Source organism: Odontesthes bonariensis, chromosome 8, assembly GCF_027942865.1.
Source record: "Odontesthes bonariensis isolate fOdoBon6 chromosome 8, fOdoBon6.hap1, whole genome shotgun sequence".
Lineage (NCBI taxonomy): Eukaryota > Metazoa > Chordata > Actinopteri > Atheriniformes > Atherinopsidae > Odontesthes > Odontesthes bonariensis.
Window position 1 is genome coordinate 32,100,462 of NC_134513.1, and position 17,762 is coordinate 32,118,223.

Here is a 17,762-nt window from a genome sequence, read left to right on the forward strand (position 1 = left end):
GTTTTGACTTAAGGAATTCATTTTATATCAAAAATACCAATTTGGCTTTAACTCTCAAAAGTAAGGCTATTCCTGTTTTTCTTTCTCAAACAAGGTCATTTAAAGAGGTTTATGCCTGGAACCTACTGAGAATTGATATATATGAAGGACAAATTAGTTTGAACTTGTTTTGACTGAAGGAATTCATTTTATAGCAAAAATACCAATTTGGCTTTAACTCGCAAAAGTAAGGCTATTCCTGTTTTTCTTTCTCAAACAAGGTCATTTCAAGAGGTTTATGCATGGAACCTACTTAGAATTGATATATATGAAGGACAAATTAGTTTGAACTTGTTTTGACTGAAGGAATTCATTTTATAGCAAAAATACCAATTTGGCTTTAACTCGCAAAAGTAAGGCTATTCCTGTTTTTCTTTCTCAAACAAGGTCATTCAAAGAGGTTTATGCATGGAACCTACTTAGAATTGATATATTTGAAGGACAAAGGAGTTTGAACTTGTTTTGACTGAAGGAATTGGTGTTTATAAGCAAAAATCCGAATGTCGTCTTAATTCCGCAAAAGAAGGCTATTCCTGTTTTTCTTTCTCAAACAAGGTCATTTAAAGAGGTTTATGCATGGAACCTACTGAGAATGGATATATATGAAGGACATAGGAGTTTGAACTCGTTTTGACTGAAGGAATTGGTGTTTATAAGCAAAAATCCGAATTTCGTCTTAATTCCGCAAAGAAGGCTATTCCTTTTTTTCTTTCTCATACAAGGTCATTTAAAGAGGTTTATGCATGGAACCTACTTAGAATTGATATATATGAAGGACAAATTAGTTTGAACTTGTTTTGACTGAAGGAATACAAATTAGTTTGAACTTGTTTTGACTGAAGGAATTCAATTTATAGCAAAAATACCAATTTGGCTTTAACTCGCAAAAGTAAGGCTATTCCTGTTTTTCTTTCTCAAACAAGGTCATTCAAAGAGGTTTATGCATGGAACCTACTTAGAATTGATATATATGAAGGACAAAGGAGTTTGAACTTGTTTTGACTGAAGGAATTGGTGTTTATAAGCAAAAATCCGAATTTCGTCTTAATTCCGCAAAAGAAGGCTATTCCTGTTTTTCTTTCTCACACAAGGTCATTTAAAGAGGTTTATGCCTGGAACCTACTGAGAATTGATATATATAAAGGAAAAATTAGTTTGAACTTGTTTTGACTGAAGGAATTCAATTTATAGCAAAAATACCAATTTGGATTTAACTCGCAAAAGTAAGGCTATTCCTGTTTTTCTTTCTCAAACAAGGTCATTTCAAGAGGTTTATGCATGGAACCTACTTAGAATTGATTTATATATGAAGGACAAAGGAGTTTGAACTTGTTTTGACTGAAGGAATTCATTTTATAGCAAAAATACCAATTTGGCTTTAACTCGCAAAAGTAAGGCTATTCCTGTTTTTCTTTCTCAAACAAGGTCATTTAAAGAGGTTTATGCCTGGAACCTACTGAGAATTGGTATATATGAAGGACAAATTAGTTTGAACTTGTTTTGACTGAAGGAATTCATTTTATATCAAAAATACCAATTTGGCTTTAACTCTCAAAAGTAAGGCTATTCCTGTTTTTCTTTCTCAAATAAGGTCATTTAAAGAGGTTTATGCATGGAACCTACTGAGAATTGATATATATGAAGGACAAATTAGTTTGAACTTGTTTTGACTGAAGGAATTCATTTTATATCAAAAATACCAATTTGGCTTTAACTCTCAAAAGTAAGGCTATTCCTGTTTTTCTTTCTCAAACAAGGTCATTTAAAGAGGTTTATGCCTGGAACCTACTGAGAATTGATATATATGAAGGACAAATTAGTTTGAACTTGTTTTGACTGAAGGAATTCATTTTATAGCAAAAATACCAATTTGGCTTTAACTCGCAAAAGTAAGGCTATTCCTGTTTTTCTTTCTCAAACAAGGTCATTTCAAGAGGTTTATGCATGGAACCTACTTAGAATTGATATATATGAAGGACAAATTAGTTTGAACTTGTTTTGACTGAAGGAATTCATTTTATAGCAAAAATACCAATTTGGCTTTAACTCGCAAAAGTAAGGCTATTCCTGTTTTTCTTTCTCAAACAAGGTCATTCAAAGAGGTTTATGCATGGAACCTACTTAGAATTGATATATTTGAAGGACAAAGGAGTTTGAACTTGTTTTGACTGAAGGAATTGGTGTTTATAAGCAAAAATCCGAATGTCGTCTTAATTCCGCAAAAGAAGGCTATTCCTGTTTTTCTTTCTCAAACAAGGTCATTTAAAGAGGTTTATGCCTGGAACCTACTGAGAATTGATATATATGAAGGCCAACTTAGTTTGAACTTGTTTTGACTGAAGGAATTCATTTTATAGCAAAAATACCAATTTGGCTTTAACTCGCAAAAGTAAGGCTATTCCTGTTTTTCTTTCTCAAACAAGGTCATTCAAAGAGGTTTATGCATGGAACCTACTTAGAATTGATTTATATATGAAGGACAAAGGAGTTTGAACTTGTTTTGACTGAAGGAATTCATTTTATAGCAAAAATACCAATTTGGCTTTAACTCGCAAAAGTAAGGCTATTCCTGTTTTTCTTTCTCAAACAAGGTCATTTAAAGAGGTTTATGCATGGAACCTACTGAGAATGGATATATATGAAGGATATAGGAGTTTGAACTTGTTTTGACTGAAGGAATTGGTGTTTATAAGCAAAAATCCGAATTTCGTCTTAATTCCGCAAAAGAAGGCTATTCCTGTTTGTCTTTCTCAAACAAGGTCATTTAAAGAGGTTTATGCCTGGAACCTACTGAGAATTGATATATATGAAGGACAAATTAGTTTGAACTTGTTTTGACTGAAGGAATTCATTTTATAGCAAAAATACCAATTTGGCTTTAACTCGCAAAAGTAAGGCTATTCCTGTTTTTCTTTCTCAAACAAGGTCATTTAAAGAGGTTTATGCCTGGAACCTACTGAGAATTGATATATGTGAGGGACAAATTAGTTTGAACTTGTTTTGACTGAAGGAATTCATTTTATAGCAAAAATACCAATTTGGCTTTAACTCGCAAAAGTAAGGCTATTCCTGTTTTTCTTTCTCAAACAAGGTCATTTCAAGAGGTTTATGCATGGAACCTACTTAGAATTGATTTCTATATGAAGGACAAAGGAGTTTGAACTCTTTTTGACTGAAGGAATTCATTTTATAGCAAAAATACCAATTTGGCTTTAACTCGCAAAAGTAAAGCTATTCCTGTTTTTCTTTCTCATACAAGGTCATTTAAAGAGGTTTATGCATGGAACCTACTTAGAATTTATATATATGAAGGACAAATTAGTTTGAACTTGTTTTGACTGAAGGAATTCATTTTATAGCAAAAATACCAATTTGGCTTTAACTCGCAAAAGTAAGGCTATTCCTGTTTTTCTTTCTCAAACAAGGTCATTCAAAGAGGTTTATGCATGGAACCTACTTAGAATTGATATATTTGAAGGACAAAGGAGTTTGAACTTGTTTTGACTGAAGGAATTGGTGTTTATAAGCAAAAATCCGAATTTCGTCTTAATTCCGCAAAAGAAGGCTATTCCTGTTTTTCTTTCTCACACAAGGTCATTTAAAGAGGTTTATGCCTGGAACCTACTGAGAATTGATATATATGAAGGACAAATTAGTTTGAACTTGTTTTGACTGAAGGAATTCATTTTATAGCAAAAATACCAATTTGGCTTTAACTCGCAAAAGTAAGGCTATTCCTGTTTTTCTTTCTCAAACAAGGTCATTTCAAGAGGTTTATGCATGGAACCTACTTAGAATTGATTTATATATGAAGGACAAAGGAGTTTGAACTTGTTTTGACTGAAGGAATTCATTTTATAGCAAAAATACCAATTTGGCTTTAACTCGCAAAAGTAAGGCTATTCCTGTTTTTCTTTCTCAAACAAGGTCATTTAAAGAGGTTTATGCCTGGAACCTACTGAGAATTGGTATATATGAAGGACAAAGGAGTTTGAACTTGTTTTGACTGAAGCAATTCATTTTATAGCAAAAATACCAATTTGGCTTTAACTCGCAAAAGTAAGGCTATTCCTGTTTTTCTTTCTCAAACAAGGTCATTTAAAGAGGTTTATGCATGGAACCTACTGAGAATGGATATATATGAAGGACATAGGAGTTTGAACTCGTTTTGACTGAAGGAATTGGTGTTTATAAGCAAAAATCCGAATTTCGTCTTAATTCCGCAAAAGAAGGCTATTCCTTTTTTTCTTTCTCATACAAGGTCATTTAAAGAGGTTTATGCATGGAACCTACTTAGAATTGATATATATGAAGGACAAATTAGTTTGAACTTGTTTTGACTGAAGGAATACAAATTAGTTTGAACTTGTTTTGACTGAAGGAATTCAATTTATAGCAAAAATACCAATTTGGCTTTAACTCGCAAAAGTAAGGCTATTCCTGTTTTTCTTTCTCAAACAAGGTCATTCAAAGAGGTTTATGCATGGAACCTACTTAGAATTGATATATATGAAGGACAAAGGAGTTTGAACTTGTTTTGACTGAAGGAATTGGTGTTTATAAGCAAAAATCCGAATTTCGTCTTAATTCCGCAAAAGAAGGCTATTCCTGTTTTTCTTTCTCACACAAGGTCATTTAAAGAGGTTTATGCCTGGAACCTACTGAGAATTGATATATATAAAGGAAAAATTAGTTTGAACTTGTTTTGACTGAAGGAATTCAATTTATAGCAAAAATACCAATTTGGATTTAACTCGCAAAAGTAAGGCTATTCCTGTTTTTCTTTCTCAAACAAGGTCATTTTAAGAGGTTTATGCATGGAACCTACTTAGAATTGATTTATATATGAAGGACAAAGGAGTTTGAACTTGTTTTGACTGAAGGAATTCATTTTATAGCAAAAATACCAATTTGGCTTTAACTCGCAAAAGTAAGGCTATTCCTGTTTTTCTTTCTCAAACAAGGTCATTTAAAGAGGTTTATGCCTGGAACCTACTGAGAATTGGTATATATGAAGGACAAATTAGTTTGAACTTGTTTTGACTGAAGGAATTCATTTTATAGCAAAAATACCAATTTGGCTTTAACTCGCAAAAGTAAGGCTATTCCTGTTTTTCTTTCTCAAACAAGGTCATTTCAAGAGGTTTATGCATGGAACCTACTTAGAATTGATATATATGAAGGACAAATTAGTTTGAACTTGTTTTGACTGAAGGAATACAAATTAGTTTGAACTTGTTTTGACTGAAGGAATTCAATTTATAGCAAAAATACCAATTTGGCTTTAACTCGCAAAAGTAAGGCTATTCCTGTTTTTCTTTCTCAAACAAGGTCATTCAAAGAGGTTTATGCATGGAACCTACTTAGAATTGATATATATGAAGGACAAAGGAGTTTGAACTTGTTTTGACTGAAGGAATTGGTGTTTATAAGCAAAAATCCGAATTTCGTCTTAATTCCGCAAAAGAAGGCTATTCCTGTTTTTCTTTCTCACACAAGGTCATTTAAAGAGGTTTATGCCTGGAACCTACTGAGAATTGATATATATAAAGGAAAAATTAGTTTGAACTTGTTTTGACTGAAGGAATTCAATTTATAGCAAAAATACCAATTTGGATTTAACTCGCAAAAGTAACGCTATTCCTGTTTTTCTTTCTCAAACAAGGTCATTTCAAGAGGTTTATGCATGGAACCTACTTAGAATTGATTTATATATGAAGGACAAAGGAGTTTGAACTTGTTTTGACTGAAGGAATTCATTTTATAGCAAAAATACCAATTTGGCTTTAACTCGCAAAAGTAAGGCTATTCCTGTTTTTCTTTCTCAAACAAGGTCATTTAAAGAGGTTTATGCCTGGAACCTACTGAGAATTGGTATATATGAAGGACAAATTAGTTTGAACTTGTTTTGACTGAAGGAATTCATTTTATATCAAAAATACCAATTTGGCTTTAACTCTCAAAAGTAAGGCTATTCCTGTTTTTCTTTCTCAAATAAGGTCATTTAAAGAGGTTTATGCATGGAACCTACTGAGAATTGATATATATGAAGGACAAATTAGTTTGAACTTGTTTTGACTGAAGGAATTCATTTTATATCAAAAATACCAATTTGGCTTTAACTCTCAAAAGTAAGGCTATTCCTGTTTTTCTTTCTCAAACAAGGTCATTTAAAGAGGTTTATGCCTGGAACTTACTGAGAATTGATATATATGAAGGACAAATTAGTTTGAACTTGTTTTGACTGAAGGAATTCATTTTATAGCAAAAATACCAATTTGGCTTTAACTCGCAAAAGTAAGGCTATTCCTGTTTTTCTTTCTCAAACAAGGTCATTTCAAGAGGTTTATGCATGGAACCTACTTAGAATTGATATATATGAAGGACAAATTAGTTTGAACTTGTTTTGACTGAAGGAATTCATTTTATAGCAAAAATACCAATTTGGCTTTAACTCGCAAAAGAAAGGCTATTCCTGTTTTTCTTTCTCAAACAAGGTCATTTAAAGAGGTTTATGCATGGAACCTACTGAGAATGGATATATATGAAGGACATAGGAGTTTGAACTCGTTTTGACTGAAGGAATTGGTGTTTATAAGCAAAAATCCGAATTTCGTCTTAATTCCGCAAAAGAAGGCTATTCCTGTTTGTCTTTCTCAAACAAGGTCATTTCAAGAGGTTTATGCATGGAACCTACTTAGAATTGATTTCTATTTGAAGGACAAAGGAGTTTGAACTCTTTTTGACTGAAGGAATTCATTTTATAGCAAAAATACCAATTTGGCTTTAACTCGCAAAAGTAAAGCTATTCCTGTTTTTCTTTCTCATAAAAAGTCATTTAAAGAGGTTTATGCATGGAACCTACTTAGAATTTATATATATGAAGGACAAATTAGTTTGAACTTGTTTTGACTGAAGGAATTCATTTTATAGCAAAAATACCAATTTGGCTTTAACTCGCAAAAGTAAGGCTATTCCTGTTTTTCTTTCTCAAACAAGGTCATTCAAAGAGGTTTATGCATGGAACCTACTTAGAATTGATATATATGAAGGACAAAGGAGTTTGAACTTGTTTTGACTGAAGGAATTGGTGTTTATAAGCAAAAATCCGAATTTCGTCTTAATTCCGCAAAAGAAGGCTATTCCTTTTTTTCTTTCTCATACAAGGTCATTTAAAGAGGTTTATGCATGGAACCTACTGTAGAATTGATATATATGAAGGACAAATTAGTTTGAACTTGTTTTGACTGAAGGAATACAAATTAGTTTGAACTTGTTTTGACTGAAGGAATTCAATTTATAGCAAAAATACCAATTTGGCTTTAACTCGCAAAAGTAAGGCTATTCCTGTTTTTCTTTCTCAAACAAGGTCATTCAAAGAGGTTTATGCATGGAACCTACTTAGAATTGATATATATAAAGGAAAAATTAGTTTGAACTTGTTTTGACTGAAGGAATTCAATTTATAGCAAAAATACCAATTTGGATTTAACTCGCAAAAGTAAGGCTATTCCTGTTTTTCTTTCTCAAACAAGGTCATTTCAAGAGGTTTATGCATGGAACCTACTTAGAATTGATTTATATATGAAGGACAAAGGAGTTTGAACTTGTTTTGACTGAAGGAATTCATTTTATAGCAAAAATACCAATTTGGCTTTAACTCGCAAAAGTAAGGCTATTCCTGTTTTTCTTTCTCAAACAAGGTCATTTAAAGAGGTTTATGCCTGGAACCTACTGAGAATTGGTATATATGAAGGACAAATTAGTTTGAACTTGTTTTGACTGAAGGAATTCATTTTATATCAAAAATACCAATTTGGCTTTAACTCTCAAAAGTAAGGCTATTCCTGTTTTCTTTCTCAAATAAGGTCATTTAAAGAGGTTTATGCATGGAACCTACTGAGAATTGATATATATGAAGGACAAATTAGTTTGAACTTGTTTTGACTGAAGGAATTCATTTTATATCAAAAATACCAATTTGGCTTTAACTCTCAAAAGTAAGGCTATTCCTGTTTTTCTTTCTCAAACAAGGTCATTTAAAGAGGTTATGCCTGGAACCTACTGAGAATTGATATATATGAAGGACAAATTAGTTTGAACTTGTTTTGACTGAAGGAATTCATTTTATAGCAAAAATACCAATTTGGCTTTAACTCGCAAAAGTAAGGCTATTCCTGTTTTTCTTTCTCAAACAAGGTCATTTCAAGAGGTTTATGCATGGAACCTACTTAGAATTGATATATATGAAGGACAAATTAGTTTGAACTTGTTTTGACTGAAGGAATTCATTTTATAGCAAAAATACCAATTTGGCTTTAACTCGCAAAGAAAGGCTATTCCTGTTTTCTTTCTCAAACAAGGTCATTTAAAGAGGTTTATGCATGGAACCTACTGAGAATGGATATATATGAAGGACATAGGAGTTTGAACTCGTTTTGACTGAAGGAATTGGTGTTTATAAGCAAAAATCCGAATTTCGTCTTAATTCCGCAAAAGAAGGCTATTCCTGTTTGTCTTTCTCAAACAAGGTCATTTAAAGAGGTTTATGCCTGGAACCTACTGAGAATTGATATATATGAAGGACAAATTAGTTTGAACTTGTTTTGACTGAAGGAATTCATTTTATAGCAAAAATACCAATTTGGCTTTAACTCGCAAAAGTAAGGCTATTCCTGTTTTTCTTTCTCATACAAAGTCATTTAAAGAGGTTTATGCATGGAACCTACTTAGAATTTATATATATGAAGGACAAATTAGTTTGAACTTGTTTTGACTGAAGGAATTCATTTTATAGCAAAAATACCAATTTGGCTTTAACTCGCAAAAGTAAGGCTATTCCTGTTTTTCTTTCTCAAACAAGGTCATTCAAAGAGGTTTATGCATGGAACCTACTTAGAATTGATATATATGAAGGACAAAGGAGTTTGAACTTGTTTTGACTGAAGGAATTGGTGTTTATAAGCAAAAATCCGAATGTCGTCTTAATTCCGCAAAAGAAGGCTATTCCTGTTTTTCTTTCTCAAACAAGGTCATTTAAAGAGGTTTATGCCTGGAACCTACTGAGAATTGATATATATGAAGGCCAACTTAGTTTGAACTTGTTTTGACTGAAGGAATTCATTTTATAGCAAAAATACCAATTTGGCTTTAACTCGCAAAAGTAAGGCTATTCCTGTTTTTCTTTCTCAAACAAGGTCATTCAAAGAGGTTTATGCATGGAACCTACTTAGAATTGATTTATATATGAAGGACAAAGGAGTTTGAACTTGTTTTGACTGAAGGAATTCATTTTATAGCAAAAATACCAATTTGGCTTTAACTCGCAAAAGTAAGGCTATTCCTGTTTTTCTTTCTCAAACAAGGTCATTTAAAGAGGTTTATGCATGGAACCTACTGAGAATGGATATATATGAAGGACATAGGAGTTTGAACTTGTTTTGACTGAAGGAATTGGTGTTTATAAGCAAAAATCCGAATTTCGTCTTAATTCCGCAAAAGAAGGCTATTCCTGTTTGTCTTTCTCAAACAAGGTCATTTAAAGAGGTTTATGCCTGGAACCTACTGAGAATTGATATATATGAAGGACAAATTAGTTTGAACTTGTTTTGACTGAAGGAATTCATTTTATAGCAAAAATACCAATTTGGCTTTAACTCGCAAAAGTAAGGCTATTCCTGTTTTTCTTTCTCAAACAAGGTCATTTAAAGAGGTTTATGCCTGGAACCTACTGAGAATTGATATATGTGAGGGACAAATTAGTTTGAACTTGTTTTGACTGAAGGAATTCATTTTATAGCAAAAATACCAATTTGGCTTTAACTCGCAAAAGTAAGGCTATTCCTGTTTTTCTTTCTCAAACAAGGTCATTTCAAGAGGTTTATGCATGGAACCTACTTAGAATTGATTTCTATATGAAGGACAAAGGAGTTTGAACTCTTTTTGACTGAAGGAATTCATTTTATAGCAAAAATACCAATTTGGCTTTAACTCGCAAAAGTAAAGCTATTCCTGTTTTTCTTTCTCATACAAGGTCATTTAAAGAGGTTTATGCATGGAACCTACTTAGAATTTATATATATGAAGGACAAATTAGTTTGAACTTGTTTTGACTGAAGGAATTCATTTTATAGCAAAAATACCAATTTGGCTTTAACTCGCAAAAGTAAGGCTATTCCTGTTTTTCTTTCTTCAAACAAGGTCATTCAAAGAGGTTTATGCATGGAACCTACTTAGAATTGATATATTTGAAGGACAAAGGAGTTTGAACTTGTTTTGACTGAAGGAATTGGTGTTTATAAGCAAAAATCCGAATGTCGTCTTAATTCCGCAAAAGAAGGCTATTCCTGTTTTTCTTTCTCACACAAGGTCATTTAAAGAGGTTTATGCCTGGAACCTACTGAGAATTGATATATATGAAGGACAAATTAGTTTGAACTTGTTTTGACTGAAGGAATTCATTTTATAGCAAAAATACCAATTTGGCTTTAACTCGCAAAAGTAAGGCTATTCCTGTTTTTCTTTCTCAAACAAGGTCATTTCAAGAGGTTTATGCATGGAACCTACTTAGAATTGATTTATATATGAAGGACAAAGGAGTTTGAACTTGTTTTGACTGAAGGAATTCATTTTATAGCAAAAATACCAATTTGGCTTTAACTCGCAAAAGTAAGGCTATTCCTGTTTTTCTTTCTCAAACAAGGTCATTTAAAGAGGTTTATGCCTGGAACCTACTGAGAATTGGTATATATGAAGGACAAAGGAGTTTGAACTTGTTTTGACTGAAGCAATTCATTTTATAGCAAAAATACCAATTTGGCTTTAACTCGCAAAAGAAAGGCTATTCCTGTTTTTCTTTCTCAAACAAGGTCATTTAAAGAGGTTTATGCATGGAACCTACTGAGAATGGATATATATGAAGGACATAGGAGTTTGAACTCGTTTTGACTGAAGGAATTGGTGTTTATAAGCAAAAATCCGAATTTCGTCTTAATTCCGCAAAAGAAGGCTATTCCTTTTTTTCTTTCTCATACAAGGTCATTTAAAGAGGTTTATGCATGGAACCTACTTAGAATTGATATATATGAAGGACAAATTAGTTTGAACTTGTTTTGACTGAAGGAATTCATTTTATAGCAAAAATACCAATTTGGCTTTAACTCGCAAAAGTAAGGCTATTCCTGTTTTTCTTTCTCAAACAAGGTCATTTCAAGAGGTTTATGCATGGAACCTACTTAGAATTGATATATATGAAGGACAAATTAGTTTGAACTTGTTTTGACTGAAGGAATACAAATTAGTTTGAACTTGTTTTGACTGAAGGAATTCAATTTATAGCAAAAATACCAATTTGGCTTTAACTCGCAAAAGTAAGGCTATTCCTGTTTTTCTTTCTCAAACAAGGTCATTCAAAGAGGTTTATGCATGGAACCTACTTAGAATTGATATATATGAAGGACAAAGGAGTTTGAACTTGTTTTGACTGAAGGAATTGGTGTTTATAAGCAAAAATCCGAATTTCGTCTTAATTCCGCAAAAGAAGGCTATTCCTGTTTTTCTTTCTCACACAAGGTCATTTAAAGAGGTTTATGCCTGGAACCTACTGAGAATTGATATATATAAAGGAAAAATTAGTTTGAACTTGTTTTGACTGAAGGAATTCAATTTATAGCAAAAATACCAATTTGGATTTAACTCGCAAAAGTAAGGCTATTCCTGTTTTTCTTTCTCAAACAAGGTCATTTCAAGAGGTTTATGCATGGAACCTACTTAGAATTGATTTATATATGAAGGACAAAGGAGTTTGAACTTGTTTTGACTGAAGGAATTCATTTTATAGCAAAAATACCAATTTGGCTTTAACTCGCAAAAGTAAGGCTATTCCTGTTTTTCTTTCTCAAACAAGGTCATTTAAAGAGGTTTATGCCTGGAACCTACTGAGAATTGGTATATATGAAGGACAAATTAGTTTGAACTTGTTTTGACTGAAGGAATTCATTTTATATCAAAAATACCAATTTGGCTTTAACTCTCAAAAGTAAGGCTATTCCTGTTTTTCTTTCTCAAACAAGGTCATTTAAAGAGGTTTATGCCTGGAACCTACTGAGAATTGATATATATGAAGGACAAATTAGTTTGAACTTGTTTTGACTGAAGGAATTCATTTTATAGCAAAAATACCAATTTGGCTTTAACTCGCAAAAGTAAGGCTATTCCTGTTTTTCTTTCTCAAACAAGGTCATTTCAAGAGGTTTATGCATGGAACCTACTTAGAATTGATATATATGAAGGACAAATTAGTTTGAACTTGTTTTGACTGAAGGAATTCATTTTATAGCAAAAATACCAATTTGGCTTTAACTCGCAAAAGAAAGGCTATTCCTGTTTTTCTTTCTCAAACAAGGTCATTTAAAGAGGTTTATGCATGGAACCTACTGAGAATGGATATATATGAAGGATATAGGAGTTTGAACTCGTTTTGACTGAAGGAATTGGTGTTTATAAGCAAAAATCCGAATTTCGTCTTAATTCCGCAAAAGAAGGCTATTCCTGTTTGTCTTTCTCAAACAAGGTCATTTAAAGAGGTTTATGCCTGGAACCTACTGAGAATTGATATATATGAAGGACAAATTAGTTTGAACTTGTTTTGACTGAAGGAATTCATTTTATAGCAAAAATACCAATTTGGCTTTAACTCGCAAAAGTAAGGCTATTCCTGTTTTTCTTTCTCAAACAAGGTCATTTAAAGAGGTTTATGCCTGGAACCTACTGAGAATTGATATATGTGAGGGACAAATTAGTTTGAACTTGTTTTGACTGAAGGAATTCATTTTATAGCAAAAATACCAATTTGGCTTTAACTCGCAAAAGTAAGGCTATTCCTGTTTTTCTTTCTCAAACAAGGTCATTTCAAGAGGTTTATGCATGGAACCTACTTAGAATTGATTTCTATATGAAGGACAAAGGAGTTTGAACTCTTTTTGACTGAAGGAATTCATTTTATAGCAAAAATACCAATTTGGCTTTAACTCGCAAAAGTAAAGCTATTCCTGTTTTTCTTTCTCATACAAAGTCATTTAAAGAGGTTTATGCATGGAACCTACTTAGAATTTATATATATGAAGGACAAATTAGTTTGAACTTGTTTTGACTGAAGGAATTCATTTTATAGCAAAAATACCAATTTGGCTTTAACTCGCAAAAGTAAGGCTATTCCTGTTTTTCTTTCTCAAACAAGGTCATTCAAAGAGGTTTATGCATGGAACCTACTTAGAATTGATATATATGAAGGACAAAGGAGTTTGAACTTGTTTTGACTGAAGGAATTGGTGTTTATAAGCAAAAATCCGAATGTCGTCTTAATTCCGCAAAAGAAGGCTATTCCTGTTTTTCTTTCTCAAACAAGGTCATTTAAAGAGGTTTATGCCTGGAACCTACTGAGAATTGATATATATGAAGGCCAAATTAGTTTGAACTTGTTTTGACTGAAGGAATTCATTTTATAGCAAAAATACCAATTTGGCTTTAACTCGCAAAAGTAAGGCTATTCCTGTTTTTCTTTCTCAAACAAGGTCATTCAAAGAGGTTTATGCATGGAACCTACTTAGAATTGATTTATATATGAAGGACAAAGGAGTTTGAACTTGTTTTGACTGAAGGAATTCATTTTATAGCAAAAATACCAATTTGGCTTTAACTCGCAAAAGTAAGGCTATTCCTGTTTTTCTTTCTCAAACAAGGTCATTTAAAGAGGTCCTACTGAGAATGGATATATATGAAGGACATAGGAGTTTGAACTTGTTTTGACTGAAGGAATTGGTGTTTATAAGCAAAAATCCGAATTTCGTCTTAATTCCGCAAAAGAAGGCTATTCCTGTTTGTCTTTCTCAAACAAGGTCATTTAAAGAGGTTTATGCCTGGAACCTACTGAGAATTGATATATATGAAGGACAAATTAGTTTGAACTTGTTTTGACTGAAGGAATTCATTTTATAGCAAAAATACCAATTTGGCTTTAACTCGCAAAAGTAAGGCTATTCCTGTTTTTCTTTCTCAAACAAGGTCATTTAAAGAGGTTTATGCCTGGAACCTACTGAGAATTGATATATGTGAGGGACAAATTAGTTTGAACTTGTTTTGACTGAAGGAATTCATTTTATAGCAAAAATACCAATTTGGCTTTAACTCGCAAAAGTAAGGCTATTCCTGTTTTTCTTTCTCAAACAAGGTCATTTCAAGAGGTTTATGCATGGAACCTACTTAGAATTGATTTCTATATGAAGGACAAAGGAGTTTGAACTCTTTTTGACTGAAGGAATTCATTTTATAGCAAAAATACCAATTTGGCTTTAACTCGCAAAAGTAAAGCTATTCCTGTTTTTCTTTCTCATACAAGGTCATTTAAAGAGGTTTATGCATGGAACCTACTTAGAATTTATATATATGAAGGACAAATTAGTTTGAACTTGTTTTGACTGAAGGAATTCATTTTATAGCAAAAATACCAATTTGGCTTTAACTCGCAAAAGTAAGGCTATTCCTGTTTTTCTTTCTCAAACAAGGTCATTCAAAGAGGTTTATGCATGGAACCTACTTAGAATTGATATATATGAAGGACAAAGGAGTTTGAACTTGTTTTGACTGAAGGAATTGGTGTTTATAAGCAAAAATCCGAATGTCGTCTTAATTCCGCAAAAGAAGGCTATTCCTGTTTTTCTTTCTCAAACAAGGTCATTTAAAGAGGTTTATGCCTGGAACCTACTGAGAATTGATATATATGAAGGCCAAATTAGTTTGAACTTGTTTTGACTGAAGGAATTCATTTTATAGCAAAAATACCAATTTGGCTTTAACTCGCAAAAGTAAGGCTATTCCTGTTTTTCTTTCTCAAACAAGGTCATTCAAAGAGGTTTATGCATGGAACCTACTTAGAATTGATTTATATATGAAGGACAAAGGAGTTTGAACTTGTTTTGACTGAAGGAATTCATTTTATAGCAAAAATACCAATTTGGCTTTAACTCGCAAAAGTAAGGCTATTCCTGTTTTTCTTTCTCAAACAAGGTCATTTAAAGAGGTTTATGCATGGAACCTACTGAGAATGGATATATATGAAGGACATAGGAGTTTGAACTTGTTTTGACTGAAGGAATTGGTGTTTATAAGCAAAAATCCGAATTTCGTCTTAATTCCGCAAAAGAAGGCTATTCCTGTTTGTCTTTCTCAAACAAGGTCATTTAAAGAGGTTTATGCCTGGAACCTACTGAGAATTGATATATATGAAGGACAAATTAGTTTGAACTTGTTTTGACTGAAGGAATTCATTTTATAGCAAAAATACCAATTTGGCTTTAACTCGCAAAAGTAAGGCTATTCCTGTTTTTCTTTCTCAAACAAGGTCATTTAAAGAGGTTTATGCCTGGAACCTACTGAGAATTGATATATGTGAGGGACAAATTAGTTTGAACTTGTTTTGACTGAAGGAATTCATTTTATAGCAAAAATACCAATTTGGCTTTAACTCGCAAAAGTAAGGCTATTCCTGTTTTTCTTTCTCAAACAAGGTCATTTCAAGAGGTTTATGCATGGAACCTACTTAGAATTGATTTCTATATGAAGGACAAAGGAGTTTGAACTCTTTTTGACTGAAGGAATTCATTTTATAGCAAAAATACCAATTTGGCTTTAACTCGCAAAAGTAAAGCTATTCCTGTTTTTCTTTCTCATACAAGGTCATTTAAAGAGGTTTATGCATGGAACCTACTTAGAATTTATATATATGAAGGACAAATTAGTTTGAACTTGTTTTGACTGAAGGAATTCATTTTATAGCAAAAATACCAATTTGGCTTTAACTCGCAAAAGTAAGGCTATTCCTGTTTTTCTTTCTCAAACAAGGTCATTCAAAGAGGTTTATGCATGGAACCTACTTAGAATTGATATATATGAAGGACAAAGGAGTTTGAACTTGTTTTGACTGAAGGAATTGGTGTTTATAAGCAAAAATCCGAATGTCGTCTTAATTCCGCAAAAGAAGGCTATTCCTGTTTTTCTTTCTCACACAAGGTCATTTAAAGAGGTTTATGCCTGGAACCTACTGAGAATTGATATATATGAAGGACAAATTAGTTTGAACTTGTTTTGACTGAAGGAATTCATTTTATAGCAAAAATACCAATTTGGCTTTAACTCGCAAAAGTAAGGCTATTCCTGTTTTTCTTTCTCAAACAAGGTCATTTCAAGAGGTTTATGCATGGAACCTACTTAGAATTGATTTATATATGAAGGACAAAGGAGTTTGAACTTGTTTTGACTGAAGGAATTCATTTTATAGCAAAAATACCAATTTGGCTTTAACTCGCAAAAGTAAGGCTATTCCTGTTTTTCTTTCTCAAACAAGGTCATTTAAAGAGGTTTATGCCTGGAACCTACTGAGAATTGGTATATATGAAGGACAAAGGAGTTTGAACTTGTTTTGACTGAAGCAATTCATTTTATAGCAAAAATACCAATTTGGCTTTAACTCGCAAAAGAAAGGCTATTCCTGTTTTTCTTTCTCAAACAAGGTCATTTAAAGAGGTTTATGCATGGAACCTACTGAGAATGGATATATATGAAGGACATAGGAGTTTGAACTCGTTTTGACTGAAGGAATTGGTGTTTATAAGCAAAAATCCGAATTTCGTCTTAATTCCGCAAAAGAAGGCTATTCCTTTTTTTCTTTCTCATACAAGGTCATTTAAAGAGGTTTATGCATGGAACCTACTTAGAATTGATATATATGAAGGACAAATTAGTTTGAACTTGTTTTGACTGAAGGAATTCATTTTATAGCAAAAATACCAATTTGGCTTTAACTCGCAAAAGCAAGGCTATTTTTGTTTTTCTTTCTCAAACAAGGTCATTTCAAGAGGTTTATGCATGGAACCTACTTAGAATTGATTTATATATGAAGGACAAAGGAGTTTGAACTTGTTTTGACAGAAGGAATTCATTTTATATCAAAAATACCAATTTGGCTTTAACTCGCAAAAGTAAGGCTATTCCTGTTTTTCTTTCTCAAACAAGGTCATTTAAAGAGGTTTATGCATGGAACCTACTGAGAATGGATATATATGAAGGACATAGGAGTTTGAACTCGTTTTGACTGAAGGAATTGGTGTTTATAAGCAAAAATCTGAATTTCGTCTTAATTCCAAAAAAGAAGGCTATTCCTGTTTTTCTTTCTCATACAAGGTCATTTAAAGAGGTTTATGCATGGAACCTACTTAGAATTGATATATATGAAGGACAAATTAGTTTGAACTTGTTTTGACTGAAGGAATACAAATTAGTTTGAACTTGTTTTGACTGAAGGAATTCAATTTATAGCAAAAATACCAATTTGGCTTTAACTCGCAAAAGTAAGGCTATTCCTGTTTTTCTTTCTCAAACAAGGTCATTCAAAGAGGTTTATGCATGGAACCTACTTAGAATTGATATATATGAAGGACAAATTAGTTTGAACTTGTTTTGACTGAAGGAATTCATTTTATAGCAAAAATACCAATTTGGCTTTAACTCGCAAAAGTAAGGCTATTCCTGTTTTTCTTTCTCACACAAGGTCATTTAAAGAGGTTTATGCCTGGAACCTACTGAGAATTGATATATATAAAGGAAAAATTAGTTTGAACTTGTTTTGACTGAAGGAATTCAATTTATAGCAAAAATACCAATTTGGATTT